We start from the raw sequence: 7,219 nt of genomic DNA on the forward strand, positions 1-7,219 counted from the left end.
ACCTCAAGCTGGTCCGCCCCCTCCTTCTTATAGATTAAAGGGGAGAGGATGGTCTCCTACTTTCTCTTGAAGTTGATCTTTACAAGAAATAGAAACTCCTATCCTAATTCTAATCATATCTCTTTATCTCTTGAACTCAATCCCTTTTTCACTCTACGATTAATCAAGAATTTAGATCTAGAATGATTCTTCTTAGTTTCTTGTTCTTGGATTCGTAATAGACCTCCTCTGCGAATTGGGCTTCAGCCATGCTTTTCTACGATTTGTGCTTCATCTGTGGATTGGGCCTTCCTACGAAATTGCCCCGACTTCGGGCCCAGATTTGACTTTGATGCAGGCTGAATCTGTGAAACCCCAAATGAAAATTGTGGCTTTTTCTCTTATCTTTCCAGTGGATCTTGAATCAGCTCATTCGGAGTTCGGAGACACGAGTTATGCCCAGATCACTGAACGATATCAAAACTATGAAAAATCATTCGATTTGTCTTTCTTTGCTCTTGATGCCTTCTTTCATACCTTGGACCAAAATACAAGAGATATGAGTCCAATTAGATGTTAATTTAGTATAAAAGATAGAATAATTGGGGATAAAAATATGATAAATTCTACTCTCATCAAATCCCCCACACTTAAAACTCTTGCCCGTCCTCGGGCAAGACAAAACTCAAAACAAACTTAAAACAAGAACAAACTAACTAAAAGATTTGTTTTGGATTTCTCTCAACAGGGTATTTGTCCTCCTGCAAGCCTTGATCAGTATCCATGCTTCTTCCCTTTGTCCACTTCTTTTCCTTTTTAACTTGTCGAATAATAATCTTAAATCGCCAATCCTCATGTCCCTAAGTGAGATCGACAATCAAGGGGAGCAGGCATCTCTTCGCATGAATAATTTAGGGCTAGAGTAAGCCCTCTTTGTTTTCATAATCACATGTGGCAAGATTCAAAAAATACCCTCTCATGATTCTTCAGAACGAAACAAAGAATGTTATTACCATAAGCTTGCTCATGTATCACATCTCCACCACTTATCATGAGTGCAATGCATCAAAAGGTGAGTTAGGGTTTGGGATCTAGGGATGAGTGCACTTTATGCTCCATCTCACCCTTTTATTCTTTTAGTGTGAGTGCATTTTATGCTCAATCTCACACTAACTCTTTTTTCTCTTGGTGTGAGAGCATTTTATGCTCCATCTCCCATGAACTTTTTTTTTGGATAGCACGTTCCAATACATGAACTCATTATCGTGGTCTTAACATGCCTAACAAAACAAGTTCTAGAATAATCAGCCCCTGTTTGTCCGTTAGAAATCAAATGCTCACAAGGGTCAACTCTGTATTGCATCTTGCCCGTTGATCATTCAAACTACTGAGATGTCTTCCCTAGCCCAAAATTTCAGCTAAATTTTCTTGCATCCTTTCTTGTCTATCCTACCTAAGCACATGAATCAAGGTGGTTTGCAATCATTCAAAAATAAGTCTCTAAGGAGTAGAAATTTCAAAAGGAAAGGTAAAAAATGATGATTAAAGCATGCTAGAGTTTGAATAAAATTTTACCAACCCCTTACTCCTCCCCCACACTTAAGATATACATTGTCCTCAATGTATGGAATATGCATAATACGAAAAGAGAGAGAGATTGAAGAGGACTTCCCTAGATGTCTCACTGAGATCCTGCAGATGTGAGATACGAAAAAGAGAAAAACACACTCATAAGAAAAAAGAAGAAAAAAAAACTAAACAAACAAGTAACTAAACGTAATGGGTTGCCTCCCACAAGCGCTCTTTTTAAGTCGTGAGCTTGACCTTTACCTTTCTTTCATGGCGGTTTCAAGGAGAGGATGGACCCATGGTGGATGGGTTGCTCTCCTTCAATATAATGTTTCAACCGGTGTCCATTTACCTTGAATGTACTCCCATCATCATTATGTAGTTTGATTGCTCCATACTGGAATACCTTAGCTACCACAAAAGGTCCGCTCCATCTGGTTTTCAATTTCCCAGGAAATAGCTTTAGGCAAGAATTAAAGAGTAGCAACTTATCTCATTCCTTGAATTCCTTCCCAGCAATTCGAGAATCATGCCATGCCTTGGTTTTTTCTTTGTAGGTGCAGGCATTCTCGTAAGCGTGATTCCTCCATTCATCTAACTCGTTGAACTAAAGTTTCCTTGCCTCACTTGCGTTGCTTAATTCAAATTTCAGAAATTTGGTAGCCCAATATGCTTTGTGTTCCAACTCAACAGGTAGATGGCATGCTTTGCCGAAAACTAGTTGGTAGGGCAACATACCAATTGGGGTTTTAAATGCAGTACGGTAAGCCCAAAGTGCATCATCTAACTTTAAGGACTAATCTCTCCTGGATGTGGTAACCGTTTTTTCTAAAATCTGCTTTAATTCCCTATTAGAAACCTCTTATTGGCCGTTGGTCTGAGGGTGGTAAGGGGTTGCAATTCGGTGTGTAACACCATACTTATTTAATAGTTGTTCAAATTGCCTATTGCAAAAGTGCTTTACCCCATCAATTATGATGGCTCGAGGTGTTCCAAAATGAGTAAATATGAACTTTTTCATGAATTTAATGACAACTCGAGCATCATTAGTAGGGTAGGCACATGCTTCCACCCACTTGCTCACATAATCCATAGCCACAAGTATATAAGAATTATTAATAGACTTTGGAAAAGGTCCCATGAAATCGATGCCCCACACATCAAATATTTCGCAGACAAGTATGTTGCTCAAGGGCATCTCATTTCTTCGGGAGATATTACTTGTCCTTTGGCAATGATCGCATGCACTTACATATTTGAATACATCCCTGAAGAGTGATGGCCAATACAAACCGCTTTGAAGAATTTTTGAAGCAGTTCTTGATGCTCCATGGTGACCTCCGACTTCTTTGTCATGGCAGAATTGTATGACACTTTGTACTTCCTCCTCAGGAATACATCTCCTTATCAAGCCGTCCCTACAAATTTTATACAAGTAGGGTTCATCCCACAAGTAATATTTCACATCAGAGAAAAATTTCTTTCTCTATTGATATGTCAAGTGAAGAGACATCACATTCCCTACCAAGAAATTAGCCAAATCAGCAAACCAAGGTTCATTATTATCATTAATCACATAGAGTTGCTCATATGGGAATTCATCATGTAAGGCTGAATTATCAATATTTTCAACATACTTTTCATCCAGCCTTGATAAATGGTCAGCCACTATGTTTTCACTACCCTTTTTGTCCTTAATTTCTAAATCAAATTCTTGCAGCAGCAAGATCCATTGTAGCAGCCTAGGTTTTGCATCTTTCTTAGCAAGCAGATATCTCAAGGCAGCATGGTCAGTGAATATGATAACTTTAGATAAGAGCTGATAGGATCTGAATTTTTCAATAGCAAATACTACTACAAGTAAGTAGTGGAATATTTTTTTTGTGCTTCATTCATGGTCCTACTTGCATAGTAAATGGTATGGAATTTCTTATCTTTTCTTTGCCCTAGAATTGTGCCTAAGGTATCATTGCTTGCATCACACATTATTTCGAAGGGTAGTTCCCATTCAGGAGCTGATACAATCGGTGATTGAACCAATTTCTCTTTAAGAATGTTGAATGCATGCAAACAATCATCATTGAAATCAAAAGGCACATCCTTAACTAGCAGATTTGTTAGGGGCCTAGCGATTTTTGAGAAATCTTTGATGAACCGCCTATAAAAACCGGCATGCCCGAAGAAGCCCCTAACATCTTTTATTGATTGTGGTGGAGGTAATTTTTCAATCAGTTCTATTTTAGCTTTATCAACCTCGATGCCCCGGGAGGACACCTTATGCCCTAGAACAATTCCTTCTCTAACCATGAAATGGCATTTTTCCCAGTTTAAAACAAGGTTAGATTCCTCACACCTTTGGAGTACCTTTTCCAAATTAATTAAGCATTCATCGAATGATGATCCATAAATAGAGAAGTCGTCCATGAAGACTTCCATGAAGTCATCAATGAAGTCACCAAATAATGACATCATACACCGTTGGAAAGTGGTAGGGGCATTGTACAGTCCAAAAGGCATTCTCCTAAAGGCAAAGGTCCCATAAGGGCAAGTAAAAGTGGTTTTTTCCTGATCTACCAGTGCAATGGGTACTTGAAGGTACCCGGAGTAGCCATCCAGGAAGCAATAGTATTCATGCCCTACAAGTCTCTCTATCATCTGATCAATAAATGGCAATGGAAAGTGATCTTTCCTGGTGGCCTCATTTAATTTTTGATAATCTATGCACACCCTCCAGCCAGTTATTGTTCTTGTGGGAGTTGATTCATTGTTTTCATTTATGATTACAGTCATCCCACCTTTCTTTGGTACGACTTAATGAATCTGAAATTGGATAAATAATACATACTTCGAGCCATTTCAGAATTTTTGCCTTTACCACCTATTGCATTTTTGGATTCAGCCTCCTTTGTGGTTGTGCCTTGGGACTGCATCCTTCATCCATCAGAATTTTGTATGTGCATACCAATGGGCTGATTCCTTTTATGTTTGCAATGCTCCATCCTATGGTCGATATGTGTTGCTTGAGTACCCTCACAAGCTTTTCCTCTTGGAGGCCTGTCAAATCAGAAGAGATGATTACAGGTAAGGTGGAATTGTCACCCAAAAACATATATTTTAAATGAAAAGGTAAGGGTTTGAGTTCCAAAGCTGGAGGTGCTTTGATGGAGGGTAATAGTTGTTTAGAGGAGATCGGCCCATCTAATGGTAGAAACTTTCCTTTTCTTGGCTTGCATTCTTCTTGGCCGGCCTCTAAATAGTTTATTACCTCCTCTACTTCGTCCTCCACTACCTACATGTTATTACAAGAATTAATGAGACAGTTTGCAAGGGGGTCATCTATCTTTGATTTATTAATTTCTGCTGCCACCACATCAATGGAATCGATTACATAAATTTCATGTTCTTTAGTGTTAGGATACTTTAGGGTTTGAAAAACATTAAATATCATTTCTTCTCCATTAATCCTAAGAGTAAGTTGACCCTTTTGTACATCAATTAAAGCATTACTGGTTGCAAAAAAGGGTCTCCCTAAAATTAATGGCATCGATCTATCCTCCTCCATATCCAACACAATGAAATCAGCAGGGATGATGAAATTCCCTACTTTAACTAGGACATCTTCCACTATTCCCCTAGGGTATTTGATGCTTCGATCAGCTAGTTGTTGGGTAATGGTGGTAGGTGTTAGTTCATGTAATCCTAGTCTCTTAAAAAAAGAGTAAGGCATTAAATTTATATTAGCACCAAGATCACACAAGGCTTTATCGAATTCAGCATTTCCTATGGTGCAGGGTGTAGAGAAACTCCTTGGATCCTTCAGTTTTGGTGGTAGCTTATTTTGAAGAATGGCTGAACATTCTTCATTTAATTTTACCATCTCGCAATCCTCCCATTTTCTTTCGTTGGACATCACCTCCTTTAGGAATTTTGCATACTTGGGCATCTACAATAACACATCAAGAAGAGGAAGGCTAATGTGAATCTTTTTAAATACTTCCAAAAATTTTTCAATTTGTTTATCTAATTTGACCTTCAAAACTCTTATTGGGTAGGGAATAGGGATTTGGATTTCATGTAAATTTAGTTTAGGGGTACTTCCTTCATTCTCCTTTTGTAGATTGGCCAATTCAGCTTCCTTGTTGTCTTCTTGGGTTTCACTGATTGTCTTCCCGCTTCTTAAGGCTATGGCATTCACATGTTCTCTGAGATTTTTTTCTGTGTTGCTGGGCAGCCTTCCTTCTTTCCTCTTTGATAACATGCTCACAACCTACCCTATTTGAGCTTCTAAGTTCTTAATTGTTGTTTCATGGCTTTGGAATTTTGCTTCAACAGTGTTGATGAACTTAGAAATCATCTCCTCCAGATTGCTTTTTTTCTCTTGTGGGGGCGGTTGTGGTTGGAATCCCATGGGTGCCTTTTGATGATTGTTGCTCCAAGAGAAGTTGGAATGACTCCTCCACCCTGGGTTGTATGTATTGGAGTATTGGTTGAAGTTTGACCTGCCAGCATGAGAGGTAAAATTAGAATTAGTATGTCATATTTGACCACATAAATTGCACGAGATGCTAGATGGTGTATTAATGGCTACAATATTAAAAGCATCAAACTTCTTATTCAGACTAGCAAGTTGCGCAGATATGGCTGCAAGGGAATCGATATGGTGTACTCCCTTCTGATTGGTTTGACCATTGCTCCACTGGTAGTTGTTTGACACCATCTCCTCTATTAGGTCATAAGCTTCCTCTGGTGTTTCCTCATTATCGTACCACCTACGGCTGCATCAATAATAGATCGATATGGTGTACTCCCTTCTGAATCATTCCCATGCTTCATACAAGGACTCCCTCTCAAATTGAGCAAAAGTGGTAATATCATTAATTAAATTTTCTATTTTGGAGGGTGGAAAATATTTAGCCAAAATTTTTTGGGTTAAATCATTCCAAGTGGTGATTCTTCCTGCAGGGAGTGAATTGAACCAATCTTTAGCTCTATCATGCAATGAAAAAGGAAATAATCTTAACCTAATTCCATCATCACTAACTCCATTGTGTTTAAATGCATCATATATTTCAAGGAAGTTAATGATGTGTGCATTAGGGTCATCACTTGGTAATCCACTAAACTGAATACTAGTTTGGATCATTTGAATTATTGCTGGCTTTATTTCAAAATTATTGGCATGGATGGTAGGCTTGCAAATGCTAGATGTCGCCCCATCAATGTTTGGACAAGCATAATCCAAGAGGGTGTGATTTTCTTCCGCCATCTCTCCTTCTATCTCTATGGCTGGTTCGCAACTAACAATCTCTTCTCTTGCTTTTCCTTTATTGGCCCTTTGCAACAAACGAAGGGTCCTTTCAATCTCAGGATCGAATTCTGATAATCCTTCCTGTCTAGTGCGTGCCATGCACTAGTAATTCTGAACTAACAAGAATTCGAACAAACAAATAAAAATAAAAATAATAACAAAAATAAAAAGAAATAGGAAAATAGAATAATAATAAAAATAATAACAGAAATAAAAAGTCCAAACTAATCAAGGTTAACAAATTCTAATATTATTTTAGGATTAAATCCCAGGCAACGGTGCCAAAAACTTGATAGCTATAAATATATAACTCTAGCAAGTGTACTAGTTATCAAGTAGTATAATAATATTGTTCCCACACGG

At 38.1% G+C, this 7,219-nt stretch overlaps 1 pseudogene; it reads right to left on the minus strand.

Annotated features, from left to right (window-relative positions):
• Positions 1-1,660: 1,660 nt before the first annotated feature.
• Positions 1,661-6,955, minus strand: LOC148860873 (uncharacterized; annotated as a pseudogene).
• Between the last annotated feature and the right edge of the window lie 264 nt (positions 6,956-7,219).

Source organism: Nelumbo lutea, chromosome 4 (assembly GCF_056320005.1).
Source record: "Nelumbo lutea isolate HS-2025 chromosome 4, American lotus-T2T, whole genome shotgun sequence".
Lineage (NCBI taxonomy): Eukaryota > Viridiplantae > Streptophyta > Magnoliopsida > Proteales > Nelumbonaceae > Nelumbo > Nelumbo lutea.